Here is an 18179-nt window from a genome sequence, read left to right on the forward strand (position 1 = left end):
TGGAAATCAAAGGCTATAAAACTGGGCCCAGCGACGATGAAAGCGAAACGAGCGAGCGTGGCGAAACCGGCCGTAGCCGGTTTAGGCTTACGTACGAGACGCCAGGAAAGGAAGCAGAAGGACAATGAATCACGCGGTCCCTCTGCCAGTGACCTGCAATGACGTATAGAGGATTAGCCTCGTCCGTGAAGAGCCGCACGCGTGACAAAGAGAGAGAGAGAGAGGTAGAAGAAAAACAGGGAGGAGATGTCTAGTTGGCTACCCTGTGCTTTCAAAAGGGAAAGGGGGTTATGAAGGAATGAAGGATGAAGTGAGAGGAGCCTACGAAGACACTACAAAGTCATTATGACCATGACGTAAAAAATAAATTATTTGCCGTCTCCGTTATTCTGCAGACACAGAGAGCCTTCTACCTGTTAAAATATATGTGTAGCTCAGAAATGCCGTAAGAACACTGCCTTCTCGAACCCTTGAAAAAGTGTTGAAAGAACGTCTTATGATAATAACCGCATCCTCATCATGGAGTGCTCAGGGTAATAATAATAATTGCTGGGGTTTATACGTCCCAAAACCACGATATGGTTATGAGGGTCTTCGTAGTGGAGGGCTCCGGAAATTTCGATGACCTGGGGTTCTTTAACGTGCACCTAAATCTAAGTACACGGGCCTCAAGCATTTTCACCTCCATCGAAAATGATGCCGCCGCGGCCGGGATTCGATCCCGCGACCTTCGGGTGAGTGCTCAGGGTGCTCACGTAGAAGTGATCAGAAGCTGTTCCGACCTGTGAAAATATACTTGTATAATCTCGCGGCTTTCGGACTGACGTACCCTTGTGAATTGAATGCCGCAGTATTAGCGTTGTGTAATACAAGTGCGAAAAGTGGTCGACATGCCTAGTTGCGACATTGCAGGAACAGGGAAATCAAATATGGATTGCACTCCATCGCTTGTACGGCTTCACGAAAAAAAAAAAGAAAAAAAAATGAATACGGGCATGGAACTCGCGGCACCTGATCTAGACGAACCCTTCACCGTGTCAAAGATACGACATGTTCTCTTTAATCTAAATGGCAGATCAGCCCCGGGACCCGATGGAGTCGCAAACAAACTTCTCAGGAACCCAGACGATAGGGTAATCGAGATAGTCACGCCGAAATCAATGGGGTATATGGAAAACTGAGGAGGTCCCGGTAGAGTGGAGTACCGCAAAAGTGGTACTCATACCCAAACCAGGCAAACCCCCACATATAAACAACTTGCGACCCATCTCTCTTACATCTTGGATTGGCAACTTGCGGAGCACGCAATACATAACAGGATAACTGAAAATATTGAGAACAAGGAGTTCTTTAGACACAACTTAATTGGCTTTAGACAGGCGCTGTACACACAGGACGCGATGCTTCTGCTTAAGAAAGCCATGTTTGATAACACAACTCGCGACGTGCGAGGGATCCTCGCACTGGACCTATCGAAGGCCTTTGACAGGGTCGCGTATAGACACATCCTAACGGAGATTTCCTCTCTTAACCTGGGTCAGCGCTTTCATGACTTCACCAAATCCTTTTTCGCGGATCGCAAGGCACACCTCCGACTAGGCATGGTCTCGGGAGGGCCCTACGAGCTAGGCAACTTTCTAGACTACGGAAGACTTTCTTTCGAACACCGGCCTTGAACTCTCCCCCGCTAAATCAGAGCTATGCTATACCGACAGTCTAGGCAAGGGGTCAGAAACCTTGCGCCTCTGGAAACTCTGCTGATAGAAATTCGAACCAAAAATGGGCATCCCATACCGAAAAGGGACTCGGTGAAGATTCTAGTTCTCCTCATTGATGCCAGGGGCTAACTCGAAGGCACTCAACAGGCTCACTGGACAGGCTAGCAATATCCTAAGACTTGCAGCCCGCGTCTCAAATCGAAGAGGTGGTCTCAAAGAGGACAATATGCTCAGAGCTAACCTGGCATTCTTCCCAAGTCATGTCACTTACATCGCACCATACCTTAATTGGGCTAAGGCGGAAAAGGTCAAAATCGTCTCCTTAATCAGAACCGGCCTCAAGCGCGTGCTCGGCCTTCCGCAGTCCCCAAGCACCGAGAAGCTGCTGGAGCTAGGACTCCACAACACTATCAATGAGCTAATAGAAGCTCGCACAGCGGCTCAAATAACGAGACTATCATCCACTGAGCCAGGGTTCAAGATTTTAGAAAAAGCGGGTATCCAGTCCAGACATGAACAGACGCCTAAAGTTAGCTTGAACCGGGAAACCAGAACTCGCATCATGGTGGATCCTGTCCCACGAAACATCCGCCCAGTGAACAACGAGGGTAGTAGGTTCGCGAGAGCCAAGTCCACTCTTAAAAAGATCAATCAGCACAAACTAGAGGCCCTCTTTGTCGATGCTGCCTCAGTCGTCGACGCGGGGGGGCAAATTGGTTAATGCAGCCTCTGTTTACACTAAGTTTGTCCATGAGGCGGAGGAAGCGGCGATCGCGCTGGCTTTTCACAGCGCAAAAGTTCCCCTAATTGTCTTCTCATGCAGACTCGCGTACGGCAGTTAGATCCTTCTCAAGCGCCCTCGTGTCTGAACAGGCGAACAGTATTGTTAACAAGGAAGGAAGAAACAAGCGGAAAGACAGGGAGGTTAGCCAGTTCTTAGACAGGTTGGCTACCCTGTGCGGGGGGAAGGGGTAAGGGAGCCCGAGAGAGCAGCGAAGGAGCGTACCACACCTCGTGGTTCCCAGCCCATCTAGACGGCTCAGTTAACCCAACGAGCAGGCCCACCGGATAGCGTGCGATTTCACGTACTGCGCTGTCGTGGATAGCCAGGCCGTAATGAGGTCGCCATCTACAAAGATCCGTTATGTACTTTCCACGAAACTGTTTCCCACTACCGTCTCGCCAGGAGAAAATCCCCCCCCCCCCCCCCCCAATTGAACAAACCTCAGGTGAGCACATTCAGACTTCTGCGAACCCTTCCACTCCTCTGTCCCTTAATAGGATTGACCCCGACCACCCACAGCCTGCCCCAAATGTGGCCATGTCTCATGCTCTTTTGAACACATGCTCAGGCTGTGCCCAGCCCTTAACGCCTCTCCACCCATCACGAAGCAGCAATGGGAGGAATCCCTGAAGAGCAGCAATCTCCACACTCTACTCCAGGCATCCAGAGAGCCCACGACATTGCGGCGGGATTTCGACTCCCGATCCCATCGTGGGCGGAGCCACCAACTTGATCTTGGGGGGCCTCCTGCTCTCTAGATCTGAGGTCCTTAGGATGAAATAAAGTTCTTGTCATGTCATGTTACGGGCTCCAAATACCACATCAGATGCCAAAATAGTTTATTTCATTGTTTAGACGGAGGATATTGGGAGAGTACAAAAATGCCGCAAAAATTGTATTTGTGGGATGAAATGGACGAGAGGTGGTTAAACGACGCTGTCTAAAGAAATCAAGTGTGTTATATGAAAAAAAATTGTTGAGACCGGCCGAATGCAAGGTTGTATACTAAGAATACCGACCTCACAAAGCCCAAGGTATCATTTGTTACACGCCGAGTATGACATCTCAATATTTCGAGCTAAGTGCGGCAAGCTTAACGCGAAGCGCAGTGTAGCGTTTATGACACGCTGAAGTGCAGTTTCAATTGTGGCTAGTCGGAAAAATTCGTGAATTGTTTCTAATTTCCTACACTAACTAATTTTATGCTTGACTATTACTTACTGGACTATTTCTTGATTATTTGTTTTCTTGGTTAGGTCTTATGGGGCTTCACGCCCCGAAGCTACTCGGGCTATAAGAGAGGTTTTAGCGGAAGGCTTCGGATAATGTCGACCACCTGGGGTTCCTTTACGTGCACTGAAATCGCACAGAACACGGTCCTCTAGCATCTCGTCTCCACCGAAATGCGACCGCCGCAGCCGGGATCGAACTCGCGTCTTTCTGGTCAGCAGCCGAGCACCGTAACCACCAGGCCACCGAGGCGGCTTAATTTTAGCAGCGGAGCTGTTTATAAGCCGCATGCGCTCTCTTCGTCCTCTTCTTCGTCGTCGTCATCATCTTCTGCTTCGCTCTCAGAACACGTGCGCCGATTTCTCCGGCGCGAGATGCGATAACTCTGACGGACGAGAGAACGAGTACAGAGATAGAGAAAGAAATAAAGAGAGACAGAAAGAAAGAGAAATAAAGATAGAGAAAGACTGAAATTCGTGTTTTCGGCCCAGTCCAACTCCGACATGCCTTGACTGTCGCTAGGCGAATCTGCGCTTTCCCCCGGCGTCACCGTAGAGCTAGAATCTTGCTCTGGCTGGCGCTGTTGCACCGCGTGTGCTCATCATCTGCCAGTCATGCCTGACACTCGGAACGCACACGAGATGCGATAACACCAGCCAGAATAATATTCTAGCGCTACGGTGACGCCGGATGAAAACACAGATTCTACAGTCAAGGTACATCAGAGTTCGACCGGGCCGAAAGTAATGCTTCGAAATTCATATTTTCGTTCAGATCTGGTGCACATGTAATGCATAATTTATGAGGCGCGCCGTAGTGGGTGACACCGGTCTAAGTTTGTCCCGCTGGGGTTTTTTATCGAGCACGTGGCTGCTTTTGTATTTCGCCCACATCGAAATGCGGCCACCGGTAACGGGAATCAAACCCGAGTCCTAGAGCTAAAAAAACCTTAGCCGCTCAGCTCCGACGGCGGGCCAACATTTCATGTTGTTGGAGTTAAAGGAGGGGTGAACTTCAGCGGTGTTTGCTTGGAGCTGGGACCCGATTGATCGTCGGTGAGGGTTCGGCAGGGAAGACAAGGTGATGTAAGACAAACGACTGATGTTGAGTACATCGCTACGGTTGAGCGGTGTGCACCAAATATCAGTACAGGAAAGTTCGGTGCGCTTCCACGTTCGAGCTCGAGCAGAGGGAGACCAGAGCCCAGAGCCCGTTAGCGGCGCCGGAGCGCCGCTAACACAGCCGCTAAAGCAGCTGTTTGGGCCACGTCGTATTAACGAGACTCTCCCTCATGTGCGACTCAAGCGCGCGTTTAACTTGCTGTCAACTGTGGCTTTTCAAGCGAAGCTTGTTATCATGGAGGAAAAGCATGCTTGTTATAGAGCGCATAATACGGTCGTGCGCAAAAAAACCCGGTGCCGGGAAGCGCAAAGCGAGCCGGTCGCAAGAGTATTTGTATGCGTCGTTTTCCTAAATTGATGCTCGCTCGATCGCGGGCTTTCCGGCGACCAGCCGTTTCCGATACGGCAATCTGATCGTTTATCGAGGTCACTTGTCACTTCACGTTGCCCCATTTCATTGTTAATTGCCTGTATACATGAACGCATGACCGTCGTGGTTGCCTGCAGCAATTGAAGCGTTTCGCTGCTAAGTTCATGGATGAAGGTTCGATTCCCGGTATGGAGGAAGGAAACAGTTAGGAGGGAGCATTGCGCAATGCGACAGAAATACTGAAAGAAAGGAAGAAAAAGTAAAGTGATACGTCGGGCACGCACACGCCAAGCTTCGTTTTACCCCCATTTTCCCGATATCAAGGTCTCCTGAATTTGTTTATTTTAGTTCTTTTAAATGCGTAAGCACTTCTGTGCCGACTGAACAAGAATGCTGCGTATCCATCCATCCGACTGTCACAAATCGCTGTAAAGAAATTTAACATATAAATCAAAATGAATTGTCTTGGCGGGGCTGGGTTTTGGACCCATGGCTCCACGCACCGTAGACGAGTGTGCTGTATATATATATATATATATATATATATATATATATATATATATATATATATATATATATATATATATATATATATATATATATATATATTCGGCAGATTCCACGTACAGTGGGAGACGATGTTCTGCAAAGCATGCGGCAGGAAGGTGACTGTGGCGTAATTTTTTTTGCATTGAGCGAAACGTTACGAAATGACGCTAAAGATATGAGCAAATTGTACCCGTACACACATATGTTGAAGAGTCGCACATGTGTTATATAACCAGTTGTTTACAGTTGTGTAACGATGCCAACAGCAACATGGGTATTAACAATGCCAGACGCGGTAAGCTGATATGTATAGTGCCTATACATGTCCGTTATGATGGAGAACGCATGCACGTTTCACGAACCCGTGTGCATGTGTGGAAGGGATTCCTGAGAGTTCTCAGGTAGATGGCTGTGAGCGGAATGTCTTCCTTATTGCAATTAATGTGCGCAACGCAGAACTCGCCTATTCCGCTGCTTGTCTGTGTGTGTTATGTGTCTGGCGGCCGGCTAAGTGGAATGCGGCTCACGATGAAGTTGCGCATCGCTGTATTCTTATAAGTGCCCACGCCGTCGCACCTGCAATGAAGCCACTTGCTGTGGACGACACAGTGGGCTCATCGCTCCAGGTTTCAGAAAGTGCTAACACGCCAGTTTGTTTGTAGCCTACCAATTTTGGCACATACCCACTCTGGGGGATTGGCCAAGAAAAATTATTACGCGCCAGTTCCTGCGAGCACAGCGTCTTTTTCAAGGTCGTGCATGTGCACGTGTACAGATTGCACGTTGAGAGCGGCGCGCTTGAGGTGATTGTTGTGGTTGTGGCACCGAATGAAGGTTGTGGCACCGAATGAAGTGATAGCCCGGTCCAAGACAATGTCTAGAGCCCTGTTTGCTAGCCGGGTCATGTCGTTGACAGGCTGTCTGTCGATAGAGCTGGCAGAAGTCACCTTTTGCGTTGGTGATGTAGGCCGTCGAGGCTGGTAGCCCTGGAAAGTGCTACGTAGGCCAACTTCAGTGGTTGGCGCTTATCGTATCCGTAGACTACATGGGCGTATGTGGCCCTTTGTGACATATATAATTATGTCGTTTACTTGCGCAAGGGGAAACTGTGTCCTCTTACACGAGATATTTTTCTGGCGTATATCATGGTTTTGGTGGCTCGCATTACCACGCGGGCACCCATTTCAATTCTATTGAGGGGTGTGCGGTAGGGATGTGCTTCGTCCTAGCTGGGTGTCACGAGGCTTGGAAATTTAACAAGCTCTCTCTCGTAGGTTCGTATAAGTAAAACTGGATGACACAACCGTCATCAGGGAAGGAGAAACGAGACCATTTGCGCCGAAAGAAAAGAACAACACTCGGTATACTTAAACAAACGGAAAAAGAGAGAAATTGATAGAAAAGGGAACAAAACATGAAAGAGATAGAGAAGGTTAACAGGACTATGGAACGCTTAATAAACAGTAACAATGCATAGATGTTGTAAGTTCAGAAGGAAAAGACTGTTCACCGTTCCGTACACGTAGCCCCACAGAAGAGACGCAGTATAGTGCAGGCGGCGATGCTAGAAGATGCGGGACGCAGGCTCGGCTTGGATGAAGGCGCCGCTCGGAGGGACAGTGGCGTCGGGCGAATCGCGGTCAGCGACCTTTCGGCGTTCGTCCACCGACGCTTGGAGAGGGAACAGGAGACGTAGGCGTGCCTGGCCAACGCCAGACGTTGAGTAGAAGCCTGGCCAACGCCAGACGATGGAAGAACCTTGGGTCCAGGTGGGAGCCCGCAGCGGCCTCGATGCAGGAACTCTGCCGGCCGCCACCCCCGCGCCCTGGTCACGTTCTTCTCTTGGCCACGTCTCAGCCCCGTCTGCTCGCTCTTCTGTTTGCACCCGTGGCTCTCTTCTTCTGACTCGCGTGGAAGATCCTCATTGGACTAATTCGTCTTGCGTAACTTCACGCGCCCTGTTCGCACATCTTCTTCTTTCATTTGCCGCCCCGAGAACTCGCGTACGCACATTCAGCCGTTGTTCTTTTCTTTCGGCGCAAACAGTCTCGTTTCTCCTTCCCTGATGACGGTTGCGTCAGCTAGTTTTGTTACACGAACCTACACGAGAGCTGGTTAATTTAACAGCCTCGTGACACTGGGACGACAATGCCTACCGTGTACGTTGGAAATTCAAACCACAGTCGCACGAGGCTGCGGTGTTCGTCACGCTCGATGTACAACAAGGTGTCCACGTTTCCATTAACGAGGCTGTCGCTTACGTCGATGTTTGCCGTGCTCATGCACGGCTCGCCGACGCACAGGCAAATTGAGGCCGGCAAGCCACCCATGTCGCTTGCGTTCATCTTGGCCACCTTGGTCAGGAGATCCCTGTGTACCTGCTCGTTCTTATAGCCAGTTATGTTATCGCATATGGGATGACATAACACGTTGTCCGCAGCGTCGAGGCAATGTGCGTTATTGCGGTCGATGCCCGCATTGCTGTAGTATAGCCGTATGCCCTCAGGGTGGCTTTCTCGCGTGTCATAAAGCGGCTCTCAATCAATCTGACGTCATACTCGGTGAGCATGAGGACATCGCCCAGCCTCATAAGAAATGAAGAGAACACTGCATCATTCTGGCGGGCCACTTTGACGAGTGGATGGCAGTCGAGCGTCTTCCAGGGGAGTCCTGCCTTCAGCTCCCTCACTTGCCTTGCGTTTCTATGTGTATGTTCGCGGTTACTGTGTTGACTGAGACTGTGAATCACCTGAGGCACCCGCATAACATGAACTGTGGTATGCGGGTATGTGCCACACGTTACTGAAAGAAAGGGTGTCATGACGTATGCGACAGGCGTTGTGCGTTATTCATGTCATGTTGGTGATAGACTGATCCCCTGCTATGCCAATTTTGGCATATTAAAAGTTATGGAGACGACTAAGAGAGTGCACAGACGTAGGCGGATAGATAGATAGATAGATAGATAGATAGATAGATAGATAGATAGATAGATAGATAGATAGATAGATAGATAGATAGATAGATAGATAGATAGATAGATAGATAGATAGATAGATAGATAGATAGATAGATAGAAACGGCCAAAGTGCCTGAGGGTCGCTAAGAAATGCTTCGCACAAAAAAAAAAAAAGCAAGAGGCCCACGCGGAAAACCAAGCACAGTCACAGCGCAAGCTGGAAGAGCGACCTTTCTAGAGCCCGTTGTTAACGCTCTTGCGGCGACTACTACACGTACACTTGCATAGTACCCGCTACGCCAAAAATCATCATAACTGTTGCGGAGTAGGGAAGCGCCAACTATGACATTATTCGTAATTCTGCGGAGAAGCGAGGTACCCGCTACACATCTGTAAGACATCATGTGCACTTTGTTGATGCTCTGTCTGATGACAATGAAGAATTATGGCTGAGCCCTTTGTAATCGGTGGGAAGCGTTAAAGGACCCACTCGTTACTCAATTCGCACTGTGTGACGCCTGGTCGTTATTTTGCTCTTCCGCCACGCTATATTAAATATATTAATGAGATTTGTTGCTCGACATGACGCCTGCATAGGGTCTTTTTGTGAAGGAGTTTCAGGTACCTGAGTGGCTCTGTGGTAAAACACTCGATTGCCACGCCGAGGGCCTGGGTTCAAATCCCGCTCGATCCAGGATATCTTTGTTTTCTAATTTGGCACAGCGGTTACTGACACCGGCGGCGGCGGCGGAGGACGACTACACCACTAAAAACGGCGCTTGTGATTTGTGCTCTCATTTAAGCTTTCGGTGAAAAAATACTTTTCTGTTTTTACGGGTTATGTATTCCTTCAGCAGCCCCCCCCCCCCCGTTTCCTCCCCACGTAATATTTATGACGAAGTAGGTACTGTGTAAATAATGTAAATAAAACATGCTATGCCGATGCCGCCCGACAGCAAAGTTCCAGGGATGGCCACCATCATAAAATTCATACGGTAAAACATTATACAATTGCGCCTAACTTAAGCAACTCCCAAAGTAAATTCTGCGTGGAGTTTTTCGTTTGCCACCATCGTCGCCTCTTTGCCATATTTTTTTTTGATGCTCGCGTTATCAAAGCAAACCTCTAAGGCAGTGTTTCTCAGCCATGGATGCTTTAGGGACCCCGTGTTTAGGGATGGGGGATCTCTTGCAACGAGAGAAAATGGTGTGTGTGGAGGGGGGCACCTATCTCACGTTGCACAACATCTAGCGTGAAATTGGTGCCTTTTATTTCTTACTGGCAAATAATGGTCAAACAAAAGTGCCACGTCAATTCGATCTCAACAGCTCGTCAATGAGTTGTGCGGTCTGCAGCAACATTCAAACCTGCTTCTAGCTATGCTTTTCAAGTATGCAAGCCTGGAAAAAGCATGCTCACATGCACATGTCGTAGAAAACTGCAAGAAAAACTTCACACCCAACTCACGGAGGAGGAACATAAGTCAGCTTCGCTGCAATGCAAACGTCCTATGCCGTGAAGCATAGGCGGAGAGTTCTTATTTTCCCGGAGGGGGCGGGGGCCGCACTGACTCTTCCACATGGTCGATTCCACGAAAGATCGAAAAAGGGTGTATATTTGATGTTTCCGATTTTCCTGATAATTTTCTATGTTGTGCACATATGATTGCACAGCACGAAATCGCAGTTCGTTTTCAAATAAAAATTTGTTTCAACACAGGAAAATTCGACAAGTGTCGCCGGTTGACGACGACCATTTTACGAAGAATGCGTTTTCGTAACTTCGAAACCACGCTGACAGCTACTAAAGCTATATATTACAAATATCTTGCTTTTTGGCGGAAGTAGAAGTAAAGAGGAAATAGATCTTATCATTTTATGGAATTCTGAGTAAATAATGTATTTTTAAAAATTCACGAAAAACGCTGCGTTTTTGAAAATTAGTCAAATTTGGGACGCTATGGCTACTTCTGTGAACATCTAAGCTTGTTCATATTTGCAGTATGAATAGGCCTTTATGTGAATAATGAACCTCTGCATTTGTATTTCTCTAATAATATTCAAAGTAGTAAATTTTCATGCTCGAAACACCAAAAAGAGAAAAGTGCTCCTCCATTCAAAAATCTATAATAAAAAAAACCCAATCTCAATTTTGTTCAAAGTCCCCCAAAATGTTCTCAAAGGACTGCAGAATGATATTATGAAAAAACATGTTGCATCATTTTTATTAGAACAAAAGCAGAAAATGTCAAACATTGTGTTTCCAGAGCGTGGTGGCCACTGCGTAAAGGACATCTCTAGTAACAAGAAAATACAGTAACGCGTCTTTTTTCTTCTCCGAGCTTCGCTAAACAGCAGTAATGATCTATTGTTGGAAAGTGGGAACTGTTTTGTAAAGAAAAAAAAGATCGTTCCAATTAAATGCATTTGCGACACCACTTACATTCCTCGTCGACGGGCAGCACGGACACTTTCATTCCTCTGGATAATTTTTTGTTTTAGTAAATGCGCTTATATAAAAGTAACGAAGCTAAACGCGAAATATGTGTAGCTGAGTCGATCATGCATTGTAAGAATGTGAGAAATCGCAAATGGCGGCAGTGGTGAACGGCGAGTACCGCAATGCAACCTAAGCACAGCAGCCACACATTGTTTGCCAGGCTTGGTCGCTATGCACGAGAAAAAGCTGGGGTGTCGATTGCCTTGGTTATACGATACATTTTTCACCGCTCGTCGCTCTCCCGCCCGGTCTCTGGATCCGCACAGTGCGGATCGTGTGGCCCGCGCTACAAGCACTCGTGTAAACGGAGTAGCATGCGTTAGGCGGACAGGTGCAAAGGGCGGCGCGATGGACGCCCGCCTGAGCAGACGACAGCAACGAGTACGGCTGTGCCAGTCAGCCAAACACCACCTGAGATAGAAGTTATGCATCGAAATTGTGCTTCACTTTGGTGCGATCACTATCCTACGCTCTGAAGGTGGCTATGGGTAGGCGTTATAGCCATGGCCGAGATTTTGTACGGACTGCCTCATGGTGCACAAAAATAAAATTCCGCTGCAGCAGAATTTTCGTTTCGTAGAATATATCGGATCGAGACTCTTTTGCGGAGGGTCATGAAGCAGGATGCGCGCTCAATTCAAGAGGGAAACCAGATCTGCCAGCACTCCTTCAAGAGAAAGAAGGATATGCAAAACAAAGCAGATGCAATGCAAACAAAACGTGTTTTGTCCGTGGCCAGAACTGCTGCCACCAATCTTCACGTAATCGATTCTTTTTAAACTCTGCATTGATCACATAAGGTTTGACAACGTACACATTTGGGCCAACAAAAACCACACCTCGTGGCGACCGCTCTCCAGAAATTCATTTCCATTCATGAAGAGACCTTGGCTTTTATACCAATCTCTCAATCCTTGCACAGCACATCATCATAAGAGACGCATGGAGGGAATGCGTTCTTTAGCACTCAAGATATGAATTATACTCAACTGAAATAGATGAAAGAAAAGGAGGCTACAACTGAAAGTGCATACTGTGGACTGAGGGATGTCTAACACTGGCGTGAAGTCGCAAACCACGCGAATGCATTTAATTGGAACGGTCTTTTTCTTTACAAAACAGTTCCCAATTTCCAACCATAGATGATTACTGTTGTTTGGCGAAGTTCAGAAGAGAAAAAAGACGTGTTACTGTATTTTCTTGTTACTAGAGATGTCCTTTGCGCAGTAGCCACCACGCTCTGGAAACACAATGTTTGACATTTTTTGCTTTTGTTGTAATAAAAATGATGCAACATGTTTTTTCATAATATCATTCTGCAGTCCTTTGAGAACATTCTGGGGGACTTTGAACAAAATTGAGATTGGGTTTTTTTTATTATAAATTTTTGAATGGAGGAGCACTTTTCTCTTTTTGATGTTTCGAGTATGAAAATTTACTACTTTGAAAATTATTAGAGAAATACAAATGCAGAGGTTCATTATTCACATAAAGGCCTATTCATACTGCAAATATGAACAAGCTAAGATGTTCACAGAAGTAGCCATAGCGTCCCAAATTTGACTGATTTTCAAAAACGTAGCGTTTTTCGTGAATTTTTAAAAATACATAATTTACTCAGAATTCCATGAAATGATAAGAGCTATTTCCTCTTTACTTCTACTTCCGCCAAAAAGAAAGATATTTGTAATATATAGCTTCAGTGGCTGCCAGCATGATTGCGAATTTACGAAAACGCACTCTTCGTAAAATGGTCGTCGTCAACCGGCGACACTTGTCGAATTTTCCTGTGTTGAAAAAAATTTTTATTTGAAAACGAACTGCGATTTCGTGCTGCGCAGTCATATGTGCACAACATACAAAATTATCAGGAAAATCGGAAACATCAAATATACACCCTTTTTCGATCTTTCGTGGAATCGGGAATCGACCACATTTCTTTTCTCTCCACACACACACACACACACACACACACACACACACACACACACACACACACACACACACACACACACACACACACACACACCACACACACACACACACATATATATATATATATATATATATATATATATATATATATATATATATATATATATATATATATATATATATATATATATATATATATATATAGGGAGAGAGAGAGAGCCCGTATTCCAAATTAAAGAATTTAATACAGCTTTAGTCTCTTAGGCGCCGACAACGCGATATCATTATTAAGATATCTAGTGGAAGACTCTTGATCTATTTTTCAATTTACACAAAAACATCGACCCACTTCGTAATGCTTGGTTCAAAGCGAAAAAAAGGTCATATAGAGGCTGCTACTCGCTCACTGCATCGCATAAGGTCGATTATGACAACGCGTGGAATCTGCCGAATTTTTTTATTGACATGATTTACTTACTTTGTTAAAACATGCACCAGGCAGGAGAGAATGGGCTAATGCTGGCACAGGAAGCTTTAATTATGCCAGTGAATATACAATTTAAGATGGCCAAAAATAATTATCACATGGTAGAACATGCCATTTGCTACCACTAGACCTAGTTCGAAGCTGGGTTACGAATTTTTCCGCCGAAAATTTCTTTTCTGGTCGAGTATTTGAGTTGCTTTTAGGTCACCGCGAACTGGTGGTAAAACCCTTTGCTGATAAATAAAAAAATGCGTACCATCTTTTCTCGGCAACTTTTATGGACAGGCATGTCGAAGTGTACCTATTTGCAGACAACCAGGAAATTACCCCTTTTTATTGGAGAGCAAGTCTGTGCGAAAACATTCCCTGGCTGATTGTGTCGGGATTGCTTTGTATTCTCAGTAGCATTCTTGTTTTCTAAAAACAAGTCGCTACCCGATTCAAGATTCAACATATTCTGCACATACAAATCTGTTTGAGGGGCATTTTGAGCTGAATGTCTCACTCGTCACTAGTCCATGATCCGAATTTTAAATGCCTGAAATTAAAAAGAAGCATGCATAAACAGCCCCCTGAGAAATAGCTACCAGACAGGACGGCCAACAGTCCATTGTTAGCGGACGGGGACCTAAGCCAAGATCATGGCTTAGGTCCCCGGCTTGTCTTAGTTGCGAGTACATGAACTATCACCAATCGCCCAACTGTCAACTTTACTAAGCCAAGATCTTGACAAATTTCAAGATCTTGGGGGGGAGGGGGCTCTTCCCCCTATTAAACCGTCCGGGGGGGGGGGGGGGCAGCCCTCCCCATATTCTCCGCCTATGCCGCGAAGCATACCAAAAATCAGAAAGTACCGCTGTCACGAGACATAGCGTGCCTTCAAAAAATGCGTTTTTTTTAGGCATGGGTTTCGCGGACTCCCAAAAATGACCTCGCGGACCCCCATTTGAAAATCCACGAGCTCCCATGGACCCCCAGGAGCAGTGCGGCTTTCCAACATTTACAGCACCGCTTATAAGGAGGCAGCACTGCAGGCTTTACCGAGAGTCATAGTTGCACAATCTAAAATGACTAACAATCACATAATAAAAAAAAATGCAGCACCTGCTTTTTTTTGAGGCCGCTACCACAGTGTTCGATAAAACAGCTGTGCTGCCCCATATTTTGCATGCGCCTCGAGTTGTTCAATTCCTCTCTCTTACTGTTGCCACGGGCGGGAATTATCACCGTTGCCGGTGTCCGTACACGGTAAGTAGAAAAGGGTTTGGAGCTCAAAAATACGATATAAATATTCTCAGACGGTTTCCAATTGAATTGCCGCAGATATACTCCAATACCCCCCAAAAAGTAGGCTTTTCATTGCGCCAAGAAAATGTTGGTTGGCTTGCAGGGTTGAGGGTCCCACAACGACTAAGGGCCAAGAAGAGGGGAGTTCTTGAACATCAGTTATCGGTCCCATTACGCGTCAGTTCTGTTAGTGATTCCTGCCTAACGTTCTTCGCTGCTGTATGAAACCATCAAGATGATACGAACTTCGTTTATGATTTAAATAGTATTGTAGCATAATATTAAATAATGCAACATCTCCTCAGCCTCGACATTCGATATTTGTGGTTACGCCTTCTTTAATTGCACTTTTTAATATTTGTTTGTGTAAAATACTTACAGTTGCCATAACAGCTTATTACACTGGATATAAGGTGGTTAGTAACGAGATGTAGGGTTGGGCGCGGGTGCTCGAAACATGATTGTTCAACAGTCGGGATATATGACGCCAATATACAAGCAGGGTGTCGTAGAATAATATCGGCAAGTCGGATGCGTAAGCGTATATGTACAACGACATTCGGGTGCAGGCGAATATATCAAATGTTCTAACGAAGGGAAACACGACACAGTCCGTTCGAACGAATCGCTTAGAAAGGAGCGCATTCGAGTTCTATACTTAATCTCAACTCGAAAGACAAAGCACACAGCCAGGAGAGCAACGGCCTAGGACACTTTGTGCACGCAGTTCGTTATCTCCAATCCAGGTTATACCGGTTCTCTTTTGTGTAAACGTTTGTCGTAAACGTGAGGGTGGCCGTAAAAGCAACCCTAAAGCGAATAAAATTGAGCTTCGTACGTGTCGAGAGGGTGGCGGATGCAGTGGATACTTTTAATGGGTGCCGCAAGTTTACTGCTTCACGTGTTCGGATTTATGAGTTTGGAACAAGTTTACTTTCTTTTTTGTTATTCTGTGTGCACGTGGGATTTGTTTGGAGAAGCTCCAGGTTTCTATTTTTAGTTATTTGCGTCGACTACTGGGACCAGCTCGATCTCCAGCTCCTGGACAAGCTCCTGGACTGAGTACTCAGACGGGTCGGGGAATTCAAAGCGGCAGGGGTTATTTCAACAGCTCGCACGTTGGCCCTTTAATTACGATCCTGTCACGAGCTCCCATATCACGCTTAGAGCAGAAAACGCGAAGAGGGGCACTTTTAGGGTAATTACACGCGGTAATAACTCACAGGGTGTCTTATGCATTCGCCTAAGAAGACTCGAAGGCGAAAGCCATCTTCTTTTTCTTCAAAGTCGATGCGTTCTGCACCTAACGTGGATTTGCACTGCCTCCTGGATCGGAAGCATTGCAAGCTTTCTGCACCTCATCTGGTTTCGTACTGCCTCCGTGATCGGCCCACCTTTGACCAAGCGATGGTGTCATGCGGTTACGCCGCAAACTTTGGAGGTCTGTGACGTCATCACGTGATTTTTTTTTTTTTTCATCACTGTTGTTGACGCCGCCGACGCGTAGCGTCGACGGTCAATTTTCGCGTTTGATGAGGCGTCCAATGCTTTCGCCTTAGAAACTGGCAAGGAGGGAATGAAAGACTACTTCATGCACGTAATCACGCCCAGAAGACAACACGTCGCTGACGAAGGTATAGTAACAAGTGCGGTCACATGTAGAATCGATTCAACTTGTAAAATCTATCCCTCGCTACGACCGCCTAATCGCACATTCGAGATAGGTTGAAAGCGCTCACTTCGCTTATAAAACGGACGATTCTTTTCGATTTGCGCGTACAGCAACAATAATAACTACCGCATCTCTGCCTAAGCGGCCACGACGTTCATCAATTTTCAGAGATCATCAAGCGCATCTTGGTCCAGACCAGTAATGTCACAAAAATGCCGAAGCGACCACCGGCGCGAAGTATAAGAACGTACGCGTAAAAATACGGTATACCCCATAAATTGATAGCCTGATGTTTAGAATATGATATGTGCGATTATTCCCTTTATAACAGAGAATATAGTTGCAGTTATTAGCGAAACCGAGAGGGTCGCTATAATATCATTCTCTCCGTGCCTTTCGGAGTCAGAGAGAAAGTGAGAGAGAAAGAGAGCAGAAGGAAAGGCAAGGCGGAGTTACACTTTGTATGAACACACACACACACACACACACACACACACACACACACACACACACACACACACACACACACACACACACACACACACACACACACACACACACACAAACACACACACACACACACACACACACACACACACACACACACACACACACACACCACTTATCTTCAAGTTGCTGGAGCTTTCCGTTAGTCTCAGCACTAGCCACAGCTGTGACGGGGTAACTATGCGCTTAGCGCACTGGTTCATGTACCTCATGCTGTAATAATAATATCTGGAGTTTTAGGTCCCAAAACCACGAAGTGGTTATGAGGCACACAGTCGTGGAAAGCTCCGGAGATTTCGACCATATGGTGTTCATTAACGGGCACTGACATTGCGCAGTACACGGGCCTCTAGGGTTTCACCTCCATTGAAAGTACATCATGCTGTAAGTGTTTATGCGTACGTATGTATGTATGTGTGATCTCATACGTCATCCACTTAATTCAGATTAACGCACAAGAGGAGAGTCTTCTGACGGGCTGATCTCTGCGCCTTTCTTTGTAAAGCATACACCCGCCTTTACGGAAGTGCTGCAAGGCCTTCTGTCTGTTTTCTGGTGAAAGGCCAATGATCAGCTGTGTTGATAGCGTCAAGCTAGCTGTTCCGAGTGCATTATGCAAAAAGCGCTGATAAAGAAGCACACGTCAGTCTGACGATGGATCAGCTTCGTGGTGGAGAAACTCGAACAGGGAACGAAGAAAGTGCATGGTCAACGTAAAGTCAATTCGCTTAGTAACTTCTTTTCTGGGCCATGAAAGACTTCTGCCTAGAGGCGAGCATCTGTTCAGGTAAGCATAGTATTTTAACAGGGTATTTAGAGGCTCGCTGCTCACCCTTTTTAGTATATCAAGTTGACAGGTAACAGCCTAAACTGAACAAACGCATGCATAGAATCTCCCATGCCGTGCGATCCAATCCCGGCCACAGCGGCCAGATTTCGGTCAACGAGGGACTCAAGAACCACGAATCGTGTGGCTGTGCGCTTGTCTATCTCACCTATTATCCCATTGTTTTACAGTATGAATATTGCCCCCATAGGCGTGCATATGCTTTTCGGCTGC

This window comes from Rhipicephalus sanguineus, chromosome 3 (assembly GCF_013339695.2).
Source record: "Rhipicephalus sanguineus isolate Rsan-2018 chromosome 3, BIME_Rsan_1.4, whole genome shotgun sequence".
Lineage (NCBI taxonomy): Eukaryota > Metazoa > Arthropoda > Arachnida > Ixodida > Ixodidae > Rhipicephalus > Rhipicephalus sanguineus.